The sequence below is a fragment of the Phocoena phocoena genome, chromosome 6 (genome assembly GCF_963924675.1).
Source record: "Phocoena phocoena chromosome 6, mPhoPho1.1, whole genome shotgun sequence".
NCBI classification, from domain to species: domain Eukaryota; kingdom Metazoa; phylum Chordata; class Mammalia; order Artiodactyla; family Phocoenidae; genus Phocoena; species Phocoena phocoena.
This window is the reverse complement of record NC_089224.1, coordinates 9,259,655-9,279,168: the sequence shown is the minus strand read 5'-3', so window position 1 is coordinate 9,279,168 and position 19,514 is coordinate 9,259,655.

Below are 19,514 nucleotides of genomic sequence, written 5' to 3'. Positions count from 1 at the left end.
TCAGAGAGGTAGGAAGAGCCAGACCATGCAGAGTCTCCTAAGGACATGTTAATAGGATTAAAAAATTTTATTCTAATTTATCCCTCCCCCACCCCCTTTCCCTTTGGTAACCGTTAACTTTGTTCTCGAAGTCTGTGAGTCTGTTTCTGTTTTGTAAATAAGTTCATTTGTGTCATATTTTAGATTCCACATATAAGTGATATCATATGGTATTTGTCTTTCTCTTTCTGATTTACTTCACTTAGTGTGATAATTTCTAGGTCCATCTATGCTGTTGCAAATGGTATTATTTCATTTTTTTATGTCTGAGTAATATTTATATATATATACATTATATATATATATATATACACACACACACACACACACACACACCACATCTTCTTTATCCATTCACCAGTTGATGGACATTTAGGTTACTTCCACGTCTTGGCTATTATGAATAGTGCTGCTATGAACATAGGGGTGCATGCATCTTATTAGATGCATGCACCCCTATTAGAAATTAGAGATTTCTCCAGACATATGCCCAGGGGTGGGATTGCAGGGTCATATGGTAGCTCTATTTTTAGTTTTTCGAGGAACCTCCATACTGTTCTCCATAGTGGCTGTATCAATTTACATTCCCACCAACAGTGTAGGAGGGTTCCCTTTTCTCCACACCCTCTCCAGCATTTGTTATCTGTAAACTTTTTGATGATGGCCATTCTGACCAGTGTGAGGTGATACCTCACTGTAGTTTTGATTTGCATTTCTCTAAGAATTAGTGACGTTGAGCATCACTTCACGTGCCTGTTGGCCATCTGTATGTCTTCTTTGGAGAAATGTCTATTTAGGTCTTCTGCCTATTTTTTGATTGGACTGACAAGGGCGTAGTTTCCAACATATACAAATAGCTCATACAACTCAACAACAACAACAGAAAAACCAATAAGCTGTGTGTTTCTTTCCCACCTCATCTCTAGGACATTTCTTCGTCAGTGATTTCCTGATCCTGAATCTCAGCGTTGTTACTCATGGTCTCTGAGAGCCCAAAGCAGCATGTACTGAGGCTCTGAACCAGGTAGAAGCAAAGGAAGGTAAAGAACAAGGACCCTTCTAGAGATCAAGTCTGCAGGTCTCAGGGATGAGCTTACAAATGAAGGGGAAGCAAGGAGCTGGAATGTTTCTCATTGCAGGAGCAGAGGAAATGAAAGCAGCTGTGGAAGGTACCTGCTTGTGAGAGAGGGAAGGAATAGGCCTTCTGTTTCAGACATCCTTGGCATACCCCTCCCTGTGGAAAGATGCTCCATCCAAACTTTGGAGAGGCCTCAAGCTGAAGTTGGTGACCTGCCTCTGAGTCCCGGGGGAACCATAGGCCTTTGAGTGGGTCCCAGGTATATTTTAAGCGCTCCTATAGGTATATGATTATTTCAGGCACAGCTATTCGTGTGAGAATCCCTCCTCGCAACCTGCACCCCACCCTTGACCTTACCCCCCCAGTCTGAGAAGGACACTTGGTTGTGAGGCTGCAGTGTTTAATCATGGGGATAATAGAAACATCACAAAAGACAGTAACGAGATGGCCCAGGGTGATAGAAGCAAACTTTCCCTGGAGTCCGGTTCATGCTTGTCGGGCCTTTTTGACAGCTTCGTCTCCTTCTCAATCCATGACAGATAACTAGACACCTTCGTGTATACTCCAGGTAGTTTCTTCCGGCCACAGCCCACTCCCCAGCTGACAATGCCCAGCTGGTACCATTTGCTTGTGTTGGTTTTTTTCTGGCAAACCAGAGGCCCCCCACCGTCACCCTAGGAGAGAAGAGTTGTTTGGGAGGGGAAGGGGTGGTGGCAAGTTGCTCTTACAGCCTGTTGAGGGGTGGGCGCCTGGCACGAGGCACAAAGCACTTCTGGTGTCATTGGAAGATGGGTGGATGTTTCTACCTTTGATCGGCTCTCCAACAACATGCCCGTACTCCCAGCTCTGTGACTGTCAGAAAAGGGAGCGAAGAGTTTGGTCAAAAGCAATGGTGATGAATAACAATTTGGTCAAAAAATAAATATCCATCGTCACTATCATCATTATCCCGTGACATGCATTCATTCTGATATACCAAGGAGTGGTTTTCTAATCCGTTCTGCCTCTAAGCACTTTTTTGTTTTTTCAGAATTCTTTCAATTTCCCCAGAAAGACCTCATTTTGCTCTTTCTGTGCTGTTCACGATAGCAAAAAGTAAAAACTGAAACCCAGAATGCATTATGCTTTATACTAGGTCATTGGTTGAAGACAGCGGGCGTACAGACTGTATATACAGAACACAAAAAGTACAAAAATTGTGTCAAAATGTTAGATTGTGGTTCAAAACATCAATTTTTAAACAATGTACAAATTTTAAAGCATCATGGAAGAGATTGCCAAATAAGCACAGGTGGAGCAGACGTCATTGTCGTGAAAATGAAGGAATACACTACCTTTCATACCCCCAAACCTTTTGGACCATTTAAATTTTTCTATTAAAGAATAATGTATCTTCAAAAAAAAAAAAAAGAAGAATGTATCTTCATCAAAAAATCAGAAAACTGGGGTATGGGAAAAGAACATGAAGAATACCCATAGTTATATAAGTAAATTTATATATAAGCACACACACACGATTGTGTATAAGAAGAATTTTCAGGTAACATACAGTTAACATTGTTTCTCTGGGGAGTGAACAGGAGAACAATTATAAGAGGTAAACTTCCTCTTCACTGTACACCCCTCTGTACCCCTGGAATTTTCTTTACTGTGTACTGAAAGAAATAAGTGAAATAAACCACATTTCTAATTTCAACCATGCAGAGCCAACTCTTCAGCCAAATGTAACTTTCCACATCCTCATGTATGCAAATACGTCATTATTATTTTACAGAAATAGGATCAGGCGGTACATAGTGTCTCACAGCTTACAAAGATCTATTTTTGGAAATATTAAGTAACACATAGGAGAGTCAGAAAGAAGCACTATTTAATGATGTGCCAAAAATCCAAATACAAAACAAACAACAGTGCCCCCCAAATAGGGTATGGGTTTATCTGGTTTTCTTAAACGAGATTGTTATCACGAGCAAATTGCCGTGCCCATCAGCTTCCTTTGAACCAAACTGTTCTTCATCCAGTTCTTTGAAGTCATTGGAAATTCCCATGACCTTTCTTTAAAATGAAGAATTACACTCGCTTCTCCAGGGATGATGAGATCTATGTGAAAGACGTACAGTTAAGAATTTAAATTTCTGGAGCCAAACAGACCTTGGTTCAGATCCCGGGGTGAATACGTAGTTGAGAGAATATGAAATTTTTCTTCAGCGTTTTGAGGCTCATTTTTAGGCTGGTGATGACTGTACCTCTCCTGCAGGACCACGGTGTGAAGGTAAGCACGTGACACCTATGAAGCACTATGCCTGGCCCTAATATATAGCAAGCCTGTACTCCCTGGCAGCTCCCACCATTTTTGTGGTGGATGAACCAGGCACATCTGGGCGGGGCCGTGCTGGGCTGCTGGATTTGGAGCCCGGTTTCTATTGAAACCCAAAAGATGGCTCTCACCCCTGAAGTCAGCGTGCCTTGGTTGGAACTCGGTGTCTGTAATTGACCTTCCTGGTGTGTCTTCTGCAAGGCTGTCAGCTTTCCTGGTCCTCCTTTTCCCATCTAAAACAGGCCTGCTTCCTAGAGCTAGTTTGATGTATTTGTGGAAGCAGTTTGTATGCTCTTGAGCACTGAACAGATAGATGTAAGAGATGATGATGGAGAAAACAATATTCGTAGCGTTTACCGTGACCCTCCTCTGCACTATGCTCCTCTAAATGCTTTTGTGTATTGACTCATTTTATCTTCACAGCAGTCCTGAGAGGACTCTTAGTAGTCCCATTTTACAGATGGGGAAATCTGAAAAGGCACAGGCACAGAGGGGACTCCAGGCGGTGAGTAGAGGAGCTGGGAGGGAAGCTAAGGGAGCCTGCAGCCCTAACCGCTGGACGGCACAGCCTGCCTTTGGTTACAGAGCATCCCTCCCAAATTCATGTCCACCTGGAACCTCAGAATGTGACCTTACTTGGAAATACGATCCGTGCAGATGTAATTAGTTCCATTAAGATGAAGTCCTACGGGATTAGCATGGGCCCTACTCCAATAACTGGTATTCCTATAAGAAGAGAGCAGAGGAGACACACGCATAGAGGGGGGAAGGCCTGTGAAGATGGAGGCACAGATCGGAGGGCTGCACCTACAGGCTAAGGAACGCTCAGGGTTGCCCGCAACCACCAGAAGCCGGAAAAGGCAAGGAAGGATCCTCCCCTAGACCCTCCAGAGGGAGCATAGCCCTGCCGATGCCTTGATTTGGGACTTCTGGCCTCTGGGAGAGAACACGTTTCTGTTGGGTTTTTTTTTTTTTTTTTTTTTTTATGCGTTACGCGGGCCTCTCACTGCTGTGGCCTCTCCCGCTGCGGAGGACAGGCTCCGGACGCGCAGGCCCAGCGGCCACGGCTCACGGGCCCAGCCGCTCCGCGGCACGCGGGATCCTCCCAGACCGGGGCACGAACCCGCGCCCCCTGCATCGGCAGGCGGACTCCCAACCACTGCGCCACCAGGGAAGCCCTGTTGGGTTTTTTTTGTATTTTTGTGTGGTACGCGGGCCTCTCACTGTTGTGGCCTCTCCCGTCGCAGAGCACAGGCTCCGGACGCACAGGCGCAGCGGCCATGGCTCACGGGCCCAGCCGCTCCGCAGCATGTGGGATCTTCCCAGACCGGGGCACGAACCCGTGTCCCCTGCATCGGCAGGCGGACTCTCAACCACTGCGCCACCAGGGAAGCCCACGTTTCTGTTGTTTTAATCCACCTCGTATCCAGAGGAGAAAGAAGGCAGCCAGGTAGCCTGGCACTGCTGGCCAGCTTTCTGGGTCAGCCCCTCTCCAGGCCATGGAGAAGCTATGTTACCTGGCAGGTGTCCTTCCCACCTTGAAGGTCCCCGGCGCACAGCGTGCTCGTGGTGAGCAGAGGCATCGTGGGGAAGCATGTTTCCCACTCGATCAGCTGGATGTTGACTTTCCAGAGCACTGTTTCCATACTTCGCTTAGGAACTGACCCAAAGAAGAAGCAGATGGGGAGAGGACCCTGAGCTCAGCGTGGTCCCTTTGGAGGACCCACCCACATCATGTCTTTTCACCTCAACAACAAGGGAACTGCTCTGTGGCCCCGGCAATGACCCAGATTTGGCCTGGGTGAGGAGGGGGTAGGAGGGGTGTCCGGGAGACTCTTGAGCCCACCCTCTCTGAATCAAGAGCTCCTAGGACTGGGTCTCTACTGGATTTCAGCCTCAGTGAACCATTTTCTCACCCTGCCGAGGGTGCCAGGTTACAGCTAGGGTCCAAAAAGAAGTTTCATCCAAATCCATGAGGATGTAAAGAGAACCCACGATGACAAGTTCTGTCCTGGGACCCACGGCACAAAAAGATGGGCTTGAAGCTCGTGTCAGGGTCCTTGAGGAGTTCACTGCCTGTGGGCTCTAGCTGAGCCCAACTCCTAGAATGTCCACTTCCGAAGATGGGGATGTGTTCCTCTTTGTATGTTGCTGAATCCCCGGAGCCTAAAACACTGCCTGAATCATAGAGGAGTTTCAAAGAAAATGAGGTAAACGAAGCATGGGGAACTCTAAGTTAAGAAGGTGGCCTTGTTTGCGAAGCTATTGAAAAGCTTCTAAGGGCAATTCCCAAGGAGGAATCTAACACAGCTCTGAGATTTGGGACCACGTGGGAATCCATGTAGAGCCATTTGGGTGCCCCCTTGGAAGAGCAGTACTGAGTGGAATATGATTTTTCCTGCTCTGTTGATTATGGGGAAAGTCACATTCACCAAGAAAGAAGACAAAAGGACCCCATTTTGTGGGTTGGCTGGGCAAACTGGCAGGAGTAGGTTACAGGTTAACTCTAGAAGGACAAATTTACATTCGGTTTATCCCCTCCTCCTTGGCCTGGATCTGCGGTTTTCAGAGATTTTAGCCACAGAGCCCTTTATCACAGGGGGCAGAACTGGCGCCATCAGTTGGAACGGAGCTGCTCTGGCTGACACTGGCGTGGACTTCCCAGAGCCCAGCCCCTTTTCCCATTGGTATGTCCCTCCACATTCCTCCAAGCTACCCTGAAGCCTCTGAACACTTCTGCCTGGGTTTTCCCTGAGGCCCTGTTTAGGGTTCCTGTTTCACAATATGGACCTAAAACTTGCTACGTGCACCCAGGGAGGATGGCTCCCATGTGGACTGAGCAGAAGGGTCATCATGGGACCTTAACTGAGAACCGGAAGCGCCCAGGTCCACGAGGCTGACCTCCTGAGGCCAGCAGAGCCTCCAGACTTTGCTTCTCATTGCAAACCTCAGCCAAGGTGCCACCCCTCTCCCCGTTGGGCTATAGTAACTTACTAGTAGTGCCCCATCCAGTCTCCCAGCAGTTTCTCCATCTCTCTGTGTCAGTGACCTCTGAAAGGCAGATGGGTACCTTCTTGACACCCAAGTTTGGTGGGGATTTGAGCAACAGCAAAGCAATGTCATTAATGTAGAACCAGCTGACAAAATAATAGTGAGTAATTAGCTTGTCCACTTTTATCTTTGTCAGGTTCTCGGTGTCAAGATTTCCTTTACCATGTACGACCTCCAAGGTAGATCTTATTCCAAAATAAAAGAAAGAGAAAATAGGTAAGTGGTGGGAGGGTGAAAGGTGAGCCTTAGGAGAAAATAACTGCACTCGTGTGAGACTGTGATCCTGAGAGCATCTACGGCTCTGCACCTGACATGGAGCCAGGGGGGAGAAGCCTGACCTGAGTGCCTAGCCTGCCCTCTGGCCAACCAGCTCTTGCCCTGACAGCTCTTTGCTTGGGCAAATTCACTTGTAAATTTCATCAACAAATGTCTGGGAAGCCATACTATGGCATAAGTAATTGAGGGACTTGATTTGCAAGAAAAGCTCACTGGCTATATCACAGACACCTTGGAAGGTTTGCAAAAATATTTTGTAGACTGGGACTCAGACAGCACCTTCTGCCATGCAGCCAGGCCTGGCACCCTGCCCTCAGGGCCTAATCCTTCTATGATTTCCCCAACTCCGTGATCTGTGTCCTCCCACTTTCTCCCTGAGTGAGAGCAAATGCTTAGGAAGGGACTCTCTAGGAGTTTGGACCAGGACTACACGCACCTGGCAAAATGCTGAGAAGCCCAAGGAACATTTGCTCTACAATGTAGGTCCCACGCAGCAAGCCATGCAACACCCTAGGAGAACGGTTTCTTTCCACCTGCAAAGTGTGGTTTTTAACACAGGTGTCTGCCTCCTGGTATTTTGTTTTATGGCTGACGAACGTGAATAATAGGCATGTCGGGGCAAATATTCTACCACACTGGTATGAAAAAATAATTCTATCTGCAACACTTACTTATTTTTGTTTTTGAAGCAATGGGCTGCAGTTAGAATCCACCACACACTGAGGATCGATCCTCCACAGAGATGATTCCCACTGTCAAGGATACGCATCTGCCATGGGAAATCTACAATGTCTGCAGGCACCCCGCCTATGATATCCAAAGCTTCTGACTTCTCAGAACTGTTTATTCTTTGGCCACATTTCACTAAGAGCAGAAAGAAGGAAGAGGGAGGAGAGACCCAGCACCCAACAGTCAAGGTTGGTTGGCTTGGAAGACACTTAAGTATGATGCCCCTTTCTCACCCCCCAGCACACAGACAGCAGTGGCTCAGCCAGTTTACTACCAGGTGGGAGATCCATCAAACAAAAACAATACCCTACACACCTACCAAGGGCACCACAATTATGAGATTGTGCTTTTGGGTGCCTTCACCGTAGTTGTGCTTCTTGGAAGGGTCTCCTGGAAGGGTCTCCGTCTGACGGCCTGTGAGGAGGGACACACAGCCACAAGCCCTGGGGCCGGATCTTGCTTTTGCACCCTAGTAGGGAAGCCCAAGGGAAATTGACCAGCCCCCCTCCTTTCCCAACTGATTCCTGCATTTTCTGTTGTGATTTATGGCACCACCGTGTTTCACCCAATTTTAATTCTAAAGATCATCCCAGTTGCACCTTGAGAGAAATTAAAATTTTGCCATTTCCTATGTGATAGGATTGTTTTGACAGCTTCTAATGGGTTTCCAACATCATTTGAGTAATGGGAAACAATAAACATCATAAAATCTAAAATGTTGAATGCTTACTATTTGCCAGGCACCATTCTGTTCTGTCTAAATTAATTAATTCTCATACAAACCTCACAAGATAGTTGAAATTATCATCATCTCATTTTAAAGGGTAGACAACAAAGGCAAATTTAAGGTTAGGACAACTGGCCAAGACCAACAGCTAATAAACGACTAAGCTAAGATTTGAACCCAGGCAGTCTGTCTCTGGAGTCTGTTCTCATAACCACTGGGCAAACTGCCTAAGTGTTAACCATACTTATACCTGGGGAGAAAAGTCCATGACTTTCATAATATTTCACAGAAGAGTCTAATTTGAGAGGTATATCTATTCAAACCGTCTCTATGGCACACATGGTACCATCACCACACACCATATAGCCAACAACCTCATCACCACACAGCCTCGCCACCATGTATGTCCCCACCACACGTCACCGTCAGTCACACCACTGAGCACTACACGTTCTACCGCCACCATTGCGCATGGGCACCACCACCAGTCGCCACCACTGCTGCCTCTCATCTCTGCCTTTGGGTTTCTCTCCTCCGACTTCCCGGGCCCTTCAGCTCCCCGGAAGTGCTCTGCTTCTTCCCATCCCGGGGCTCTTCCCCATGCTCCTGCCAGAAAGACAGGCTCCTTCCTCATCTGTCTTGCTCCTCTTTGCCTGTGTAACTCCTGTGTATCCCTCATATCTTAGCTCCTTCCTTGCCTTTGAAGATTACACCAGCTACCCTCAGTATAACTTTCTTACTCGACACCCCACCTTCCCCTCAGGACACTAACAACAGTGATGAAGCATTTGTGAAACTGTTAAAGTCTACTTCCCCCATTAAACTGAGGGATTCCCATTGCTCCTGTCAAGGAAGACCACACATTGTAAGGAACCTGCAGCCCGATCTCAGATGAAAAGTTTGAATTTTCAGAGCCAACAAGGGAATCTTGGACTTAATATACAAGAAAACAATGTTGGATCTCTGGAAAATTTTTTAAATACTTAATCAAAATAATAGTTTGTGAAAATTTAAACAGAATTACCAATGATTAGTAGTCAAATTGGCTTACTAATTTAAAAGCCCCATATATTAATCTTTTGCTACATAATGAGAGCCACTTACTGAGCACCTGTCATGAGTCAGCCTCTGTATTGTGTGTGTGAGAGACACTTAATAATGCCAGCAAACCTCTGAGCTATGGTTTATTTCACAGACGAAGAAACAATCTTGGAGAGATCGCGTGATTGCTGAAGACCATTCCACTTACAAGAGACAGATGGGGATTTTTTGGGCAGGTATGTCTGGTTCTAAAGCCCAGTTGTTTATTCATCTTGCTCGTAGCTTGCATGGTATGTCTATATTTCGGCAAATCATCCACTCAATTCTTTGAGAATCTTATTTGGCTAAAATGTTGGTATGCGGTTTGGATGATTTCTCTCTAAGGCGAACATCAAACTGGCTGAGATATTACATCTAAAGCATTGATCATTGACTGTATCCCGGAAGGGAGGCTTTCTGAGTGAGGTGGGAAGAAGGTTTCACCTGGAGAGCTATCTGATTGGTGGGCAGTGGCAGCCTGCCACCCTCTGTGTAGAACAAGATGTTCAACACAAAAGAGAAAGCAAGATCTGTTGGCATTTTCTGCTGACGGTTCGGAGGTGTTGGAGCGGCAGTAGGATACCAAGCCAAGCTGGTACTAACAGATGCCTTTAAAACTTAAATGGGTAAAAAGTCGTCTTACACCTGGGGAAAAAAGTGCATAATAATGCATGACACAAAACTGAGCAAGAACTGATATTTAATAGATTACAGAATAGAGATTGAAAACTGTCTGATCACATCTGAGTCCTGGGCATGAGCCGCCAATACTGAACTCAACAAGGACTAGAAATAGAGTCTTGCAACTCCAGTCAAAAAAAATAATAGATCCCAAACTCGAGGTTGTGAGAGGAGCTTTGACTTGGAAGTTTTTCATAGGAAAATATCAACCACAAGATGCCGATGAGATGACCTGACCGAGAAGCACTCCACTTCCTGGACTGCAGCATTTGACGGTCGTTGGTCTGGGGCCTCGAGGTGTAAGAGTAGCATTAACAAATGGAGCGTGTTCGGAGGTGAGTAACTAGCATGTTGGGAAGCCTTATTATAGGGAACATAAAAGGACGGGCCTTCAGACTCCTGCAGGGTTTTCTTAAAGACGTGGTATCAGACTTGCTCAGATCCAGCGTCAGTGGGTGAAAACCATATGTTGGCATGAAAAGATCCAAAAATTCTGCCATATTGTTACATTACACTTTGTTGGACATTATACAGAACTGAGGGTGACCTGGACAATCTGGGGCCTGTGGTTAATTTAGGGGAGTCCCTGGGAGCCCAGGAAATTTATATATTTTTCAATATAAAAATGCACTTCATAGAGTTCTCTATAGTGGAATAGGCTACCTCTAGGTTCTTCAATTTTCTCACCTTAAAATGAGGGGACTCAATAAAATCATCTCTAAGGTTTTTCCCAGTTCTAAAATACTCTACTTTTACAGTTTAAAATGACGAGGGGGAAACATTTTTACTTAAATTGCATTAATATAGAACATAAGGGGTTTCCCTGGTGGCACAGTGGTTGGGAGTCCGCCTGCCGATGCAGGGGACACGGGTTCGTGCCCCGGTCCGGGAGGATCCCACATGCCGCAAAGCGGCTGGGCCCGTGAGCCATGGCCGCTGGGCCTGCGCGTCTGGAGCCTGTGCTCCGCAACGGGAGAGGCCACAACAGTGAGAGGCCCGCGTACCGCAAAAAAAAAAAAAAAAGCTATAAACATTGAAGCAAACTTTAGCTTCCTTATTCTGAGTTTTTCCTTAAGAGGTATGTGATTTTCAGTACAACAGTTTAAATGCTGTATTGATATTGACGTCAGGCTGCCAGTGGTCATGCAGACTGAAACCTGAATGTATTTACATGAAAAGTCTTATGAAAGTCCAAAAGTTCTTCTATATTTTTACATGCTCAATGGCTCAGCTTTGTTGGAAATTAGAATTGGGGCTGGCCTGGAAAAATAGGAGACCCGTGGTTGTGAATCTTAGGAGAGTTCCTGGGAGCCTAAGGGGTTTATATATATAGTCTGTAGATAAAAAACCAAATGAAGTCTTAGGTCCGCCAGCACTACAGAGCAAACTCATGGTGGGGGAGTTCAGAAATCTTCCCTTGCAAATCCCACTGCAATGAAATCACTGCAGACTGTAGATTTTTGCCGAGTGACTGGTTGATCCAGACCCAGAGATGTGACCAAACAAACTAAGATAGGGAGGTCTCATCTCAGCTTTTTAGTTGAGTGTCTTCTCTTTGCCTGCACCATCAGGGTGTCTCAGAAATTCTTTTTGCCCCAAAAGACCCTTTCAATATATTGGTCACCACGAGAGAAAGAGAAGCATGATTGGAGAAACAACTCAAGTCTGCAGAAGGCACTGATTTTAGCCTGGAAATTTCCTAGCTGGCGGGGTGCCTGGTGAAGAGGGAAGGAGTGAGATTTGGAGTCAGAAGTTCTGAGTTGGCTCCATTGGCTAGCTGTGTGACTTGGAGCCACTGATTTAACCTGTCTGAGCCTCAATATCCTCATCTTTAATACAAAGATAAGTATTAACACAGACCAATGCCTATTTTTTCAGGTCACATTGATTTAGAGGGATGACATTTGGTTTCATTCTAGTTTGGACCAAGGAGAGAGAAGTCTGAGTTTTGCCCAAGACTTTTGGTTCAATCTGGGGTCATCTCTGGGCAGCATTTCAGTGGGAGGATGTACCTGCTGGTCGTCTTCCTGCATCAGTGGCCATTCCTTCTCATACTTTTCTGCCAAATCCACCTCTTCTTCCAAAACTCACGGCTTAATCCTCAGACCACTTCTTTCTCTATGCACTTTGGCTAGAGTATCGCATCCTAGCCAGACTTCAAATATCATCTTTATACAGATGCTCTCACGTTTTACCCTCTCAGGCCTCTCCACTGAGCTCCCAACCCATTAACCAACTGCCCTACTCAGTATCTCACAAGAACGTTTAAGAGGTGCCTCAAACTTGACGTGGCCCAAACTGAACTATGGAACCTGACCCCACTCCACATCTTTCTTGTAAGCCTTCCACAGTTCTATGGATGGTACCACACCCGTCTGTTTGCTTAGGCAAGAGTTATCCTTGACATCTCCTCTTTCCCTCACTCCCCATGAGCAGTGCATCGGTCAGTCCCATCAACTTTACCAAACAATGTCCTTCACCAGCCATCCTCTCCATTCCCCCTGCTATAAACCCGTCCAGGCCATCATCCTATCCTGCCCACTAACTCGTCCCCTTCCTTCCACTCTTGCATCCCCACTCCTACACAGTCTGTCCTCTGAAGCAGCCAGAATGTTTTCTCAAGCACCTCTCATTTCTCACTCTCTGATGGCTTCCCACTGTGACCAGAATAAAATCCAAAGTCCTCACTGGGCCTTTACGAGCCCGTCTTTCTCCAGTGGCCCCTTCCCATTCACTCTGCCCCAACTTTACTGGCCTCTCTGCCTCTAAAACATACCCCGCTCACTCAGTCTCAGGGCCTTTGCACTTGCTGTCACTTCTGCTTGGAAATATGTCTCCTTCTCATCAGATGGGTCTCAGCCCAAGTCTTGTCATCTCAGGAAGGCTTTCCATGACCACCTCTTAGAACAGTCTCACTTCCCACCTGCAGACCTCCCATCACAGTAGCCTGTTTCATCTGCTTCATACCATTTAACAGGAGCTGGAATTAACTTATTTATTTATTCATTTCTATGTTTAATACTTCCCTCCCCTCACTAGATAGCAAAACTGCTTAAGGGTAGGAATTGACTATGTCATTCTCTGATATAAAACATCTCTCTCCTAAAACAGCTCCCAGCACGTGATAGAGGTTTGATATCTGTCAACCAGCAAATTGACAGCATAGCACGAGGCTCCATAAATTCTCCGGGCTCAGGGAGATGAATCCATAGTAGGTATTAAGACGCTGCTGTCATTACAGTTATATTATTTATGTTTTGCATTAGACCAGTTAAGCTCCACATGACCCTTCAGGATGTTTTCAAAGAGAAAGCAGCCGAGAAATTCCTTTTTCTGATCACACGGGGCCTTAAAGCTGCAGGACGTGGCTAGTTAGCATCTCCAGATGGACAGCTAGTTACCCCTCTCAAACGGTTTACTTACATTGGCCCTTCACTCTGGAAAACTCTGGTACCTAACATAGATGTTAAATACACAAACACACACATACACACGCAGACACGGCTTCTCCACATGTAACTTTAAAGTTGGGAGTGTGTGGGGAGCAATGGTCTGAAAGTCTGGTCCAGGAGCCCCAGCATCAGATTCACTGGAGGGGCCTTATTAAAAGTGCAGTTCCTCAGATCCCACCCAGTACTACAGAATCGGCATCCTAGAACTTGACCTTTTGAACAAGCTCCCCAAGTGATTCTCCTGGCCGCCGAGGAGAGAGAGCCCCGGAGAGGCACAGACCCAAGAACACCATGAGAGACCTACGTGCCAGGCCGCCGTGTGACCAGGGCAGCAGCAGGGCGACTGGCAGCAGAAGCACCGCTCTTCCGTCCCTCCGTCCTGTCATTGGCCCTGGTCTTTACTCAAGTCGATGGAGGAGCTTCAGGTGAGACTGCGCGTATCCAATTCAGAAAGACCGAGTCAGGGCCTCGCTCTCTGTGTCTGCAGTCTCACAGCCCAGCCTGATGCCCAGGTCACAGTAGGGCACTGGGTGGAGCCAGCACAGTCCAGACAAGGCAGCCAGGAGGCATCCTGGACCAGGACCTGATGATTCCATGAGCCAACCCTCTGGGACGTGGAGGGCCGTGTGGAAGCAGGGGCAGAGGCAGTGGAGCGGGAGGACCTCACACCAGATGGGCTCCTGCAAATCAGGGCATCTCAGACTCACTAATGCATCAGGAAAAAAAGAGTTGAAGGCCTTCCTCAGGAGAAGGGACCTGAGGCTGCTGGTCCAAACAAGTCAGGTGATACAGTGGAGTGAGCGCAGACTCAGAGTCCTACAGCAGAGAGCTCACATCACCAGTGGGACCTGAACTTTGAGCCTCAGATTACTCATCTGTAAAATGGGGATAATCATAATATTTACATCAATATATTGTTGGATTAGTGAGATAGTGCGTGTATCTAGGACCTGGCAAATACCAAGCCCACGATTTTAATTCTCTACCAATTTCATGTCTTCCAGAAAAGGAAGGCACATTGACCAGCCGTTTCTATGAATAAGATGTGCATAAAATACAAAACCCATGCATAGATGGGCTGCAGGGTGGCTTTTGTTCATATATTTCATTCATTTGTTCGTCCACTAGGTGACCTAGCACTTTACAGAGCATTTTCTATACGCCAGGCTTGGAGAATGATGCAGAGATAACCAATATTTGTTCTCCATCTCCTAGAATCTGGGAGAGACACGTGAGCAGAGACACCACCTTAATACACTGGGACAAGTGTATCACTGGGAGCTGCAGAGGGGCACCCAACCCAGTGTGGGGGGAGCACAGGTGTGTGGTGGGTGGGGAAAGTGGCCACCAGGGAAGATTCTCTAGAGGAAGAAATAAGCCCTGTCTGGGCTGAGTCAATCCACTGAGAGAGATGATGTTAGGGAAGGGCCAGAAGACGTATGTTATGGGTTGAATGGTGTCCTTCCCAAATTCATCTGTTGAAGTCTTAACCTCTAGTACCTCAAAATGTGACCTTATTTGGAAACAGGGTCATTGCTGATGTAATTAATTAAGATGAGGTCATATGGAGCAGGGTTGGCCCCTAATCCATTATGACTGGTGTCCTTACAAGAAGGGAAAATTTGGATACATAAACCCACACAGGGAGAGCGCCATGTGGAGATGGGAGTTATGCTGCCACAAGGCAAGGAACTGCCAGAAGCTGGGAGAGAGGTCTAGAACAGATCCCTCCCTTCCGAGGGGGCATGGCCCTGCCAACACCTTGATTTTGGACTTCTGGCCTGCAGAACTCCAGAAAATAACTTTCTGTTGTTCTGAACGACCCAGTTTGTGGCACTTTGTTATGGAAGCCCTAAGGAACTAATACAGCATTCTAGATGGGCAGAAAATGTGTGCAAAGGTATGGGAACCGTAGGAAGTTTTAAGTTAAACCATATAGAGTTGCTGGTTTAGCAGCTCAAAAATGGTCTAATACTGGCAAATTCGAATAGTTCAGACTAATATGTTGAGTTGGAATAATGTGCAAGATTGAGCAGTAGACAGGCCAATTTATTAAATAAAGTTTGACTCTGAATACAGTCTTCCCCCACTATACAGCCACAGATATATTCTCATGAGAAATCACCATGGACGCGACAGGTGTGTGGAGAACAAGAATTATTACTAAAGAGTGGCAAGAGCTGTAGGTGTATATGTTTTCCAAAATTCTATGCATGATGGACTTCCATTTTAGGGAAAATGACTGTGGGACTTTTTCTTTTCCTAGCTCTTTTAAGGCTTTACAATTTATTTTTAAAGCTCTTGGGGATATCCTATCAGAATAAGCAAACAGCAGATGAAATATTAGGAAGTTAGTTCATGTTATTCGATGTGGAGTTTTAACATAACAAGCATTTACTATCCATCTCATAGCTATAAGCAAAGCATTAGAATTCATCAACCTAACATATCTTTTCTCTGCCAGGAGGGGTCCTGAAATGGGAGACACAGCCTCCTTATCTCTGTTCTTTAGAAAACAACACGAATTTGAGCTCAGCAGACAGAAACATTTCATTGCAGCTATAAGTGTTTGCAAACTTTGGGGTCCTGGAGGGCACGTGTTCATATGAGGTGGAACAGGGCATAGATAAAGAATTCCCAAGGTCACCAGGCTTAACCACGTGGCTTCCATGGCTGGCCCCAGAGTTCTGAACAGGATAACACAGCATATGCATGATCTTCATTCAGATCCCAAAGAATCCCCAAGTCTCCCAGCACATATGTGCATGGATTCACATTTTTATCAAAATACCATTGCATGAAGACACATGTCCACACCAAGACCCGTACACAATGTTTATGGTGTTTTTATCCATAAGTATTAAAAAGTAACACCCTACATGTCTGTCAGTTGAGTGGATAGCCAGTGGTCCATCCAGACAACAGCAATGGTCCTCCGCAATAGAAAGGAGCAGACCACTGACTGCAGACCACATGCTATAACCATGAACCTCCAGTGCCTTCTGCTGAGTTGAAGAAGCTGTATAACTACTACCTTCAGTATGATGCACAGACAGGCAGAGATAGCACATCAGTTGTCACCAGGGGCTGGGACTTGGGGAAGGGGATGGGTTCCAAGGGGCACCGCAGAACTTTCTGTGGTGGTGAAAAGTTCTGTGTCTTGACTGTGGTGGTGGTTACATAGCCATCTTGCACTTGTCAGAATTCATGGAACCACACCCCTTAAAAAGGTAATTTACTAAATTTAAATTATATGTCAAAAACCAGACTTTTTAAAAATGCCTTTGTGCACTTCAAAAAGCCACTGTGAACCACAAAAGAATTGCCTGCTTTATTGAAAGTGTTTTTATTGTGATCTCAAGGGCTGACCACGTGGGGAGAGATTCCATTTTAATTCTGGCTTAGTCTGCTCAGGCTGCCATAACAAAATACCATAGACTGCTGGCTTACACAACAAAAATTTATTTTCTCACAGTTCTGGAGGCTGAAAGTCCAAGATCAAGGTGACAGCCTACCCAGTTCCTGGTGAGGCCTCTTCCTGGTTTGCAGAACACTGCCTTTTCACTGTGTCCTCTTACGGCCTCAGTACAGGCTCATGGACGGAGAGAGACCACTCCGCTATGCCTTCTTGTAAGGACACTAATCCCGTAGGATCAGGGCCCCACCCTTATGACCTCATTTAACATTAATTTCTTCCTTAGTGGCCCCATCAACAAATACAGTCACACTGGGGGATAGGGTTCCAACATGTGAATTCTGGGTCCATAATAAATACTCCATGGGCAGGACACTCTGGTGCCCCTGAGGACGAGGCTGCAGTACCCGTTGGGGATCTTGCTCAGGTACTGCTGGTGGTAATCCTCTGCGTAGTAGAAAGTCTGTCCCTCACGGATGTCGGTGGTGATCAGGCCAAAGCCGTGCTCTGACAGAACCTGTGGAGGGAAAGGCGCCATCAGGACCCGAAGCGCAGGGATCCCGGGAAGGAGGAGGGCCAGGAGGTCAGGATGGGAGGGGCAGACACGTGGCTGGGGGTGCGCAGCGGTCCTTGGGGCCCGGGCTCGGCCACTTCCCTGCTGGGTTATTCTGGGCAACCTTCTCCCTTCGTGTGCCCCAGGGCGCTGGGGTCTGAAATCCGGGCTGGGTTTGATTGGGTTTGGTTCTGACTGTAAGTTATGCTCTACCCTCTACACCACCTCTGCCCCCGTGGGTGTCGGGAGCCCAGGTTTGGGCCCTGTGGGTGTGTGTGAAGCCACCCTGTTTCCAGGGGAAGCAGCAGGGCCGTGTGGCTCCCCGGCTGCCCTGGGGAGGCTGGGGTCCCTGAGGGGATTGGCGCCTGGCTGCGGTGAGAGGGGATGGCGGGGCAGGAGGGGGCGGGGAGGCTGCAGCAGCACCCAGTGCCGACCCCTCTGCCCCCTCACAGGCTGGACAGAGGACCCCCCTCGCTGGCTGTGGCTCTGGGCAGCAGGGACCCCGCCAGGATGCCTGGAGGGCAGGGGCCATGTGGGGTCCGGGCTCTGCCGCTCCAGGCTGGAGCCTCTGGGAAGTGAGGGCAGGCGAGGACGTGGCCTGAGGGCCTGGTCGGTTCCTCACCGCCCTCTGTGACCCAGTTTAAGGCCTGGTGGCATCTGCCGCCAGGCAAGGAACACATGTAAACACCAGTGGGGGAGGAGAGCTGAGCTATTTGGGGCAGGAGACGGATGAAGAACTCGTCATTGTTCCCCATGGATCTTAGCCCGTTTCCTTTCCCTTTTGGATTTCAGCTGTGCCCTATTTCTTTCCTGGTACAGGCTGCTCGGGGTATCTGAGCGCAAGGCAGCAGAGACGCGACCCAGGTTCACTGATTCCATTTTGGACAGGGGTGCGCGGTGGGACCTCAGACTCGTGTCCCCAGTAAGGGAACTGCTGTCAGCCCGCTGGCTTATGGGGATGGAGTCCTCACATCTGCCAGGAAGGGCGGCTGGGTCTAGTCTTTGAGTCCAACGTGAATCCATGGCCTGACCTTGTGCTGAGCCCTGTCGTGACTTTCTGAATTTCCATCTAGCCCACTGAGGTGGAAACAAGGAGGCCGATGGCTCCAAACCCTCAGGCCTGGGGGGTTTAGGAAGATGGCCTTGAGGGATTCGTGAGGGTCCCACAAGGAAGTTGAATTCCACTCAGAAAGTTGAAATGAAGCTACTTTCATGAAGGGACAGAGAGCTGTGGGCGTCGATCGTAAAGTGTCCCCGTGCAGAAGGGCATTTCAGAGACGGGCCACAGCCTTCAGCCACAGGGACAAGGACAGAAAGTCTAGTTGCTGGAATCCAGTGAGAACGGCAGGTACGGAGGACAGATCCCGGCAGGAACTGGGTCAAGGAGGGACCCTGCCACTGGCAGCCCAGTGGCCCCAACCAGAAGGGACAGGGAAGAAATACCCCAACCCCTTCCCTTCCTACCTCATGCCTGCCAGTGCCTCCCATTGCCCAGGGCAAGCCACGTGACATTTAGGATCCCCCCCAGGAGACCAGTCCTTAGGAGCCAGCCTCCCAGGACTCAGGGAAGGACAGCCAGTGCATTTGTCGTGGTAAAACGGGGACAAATGGAAAATTACGGCGCAGCATCATCTACTGCTCCCTCCCAGAGAATAGGATTGAAAGCTGTGAGCCATTCTTATTTCAGGACGGGTAAAGATAGCCAGCTGCCCAGTAAGGCTTTTCCTGGTGATGTGTTGGTCTCAGCCTATTGATAGCCAGGCTGTCAGCTAGGAACGCTGGTGGCACTCGTCCAGACCATATTACTTGCAGCCAGCCCCCGCGGATAGCTCCCCCAGTGTGTGGCTCGACCAGCCTTCGCGGTTCGTATTAGGATTGCAGGATATGCTTCAGCAAAAACCATCAGGGAACTTTGAAGAACAAGATTTATTACTCACAGGTCCTGGAGGGCACACAGCACACCTGAGGGGCCACACAAGCAGGTTGCAGGGAGAGAGAGAGAGAGAGATAACAGATCCGGGGATCTGCTTTTATTAGGGTTGAAGGTAGGGTGTCTAGGGTCTCACAAGTTCATTCTTTATTGACTAATTTAAAGCACGCGACCAGGAATTAGGGC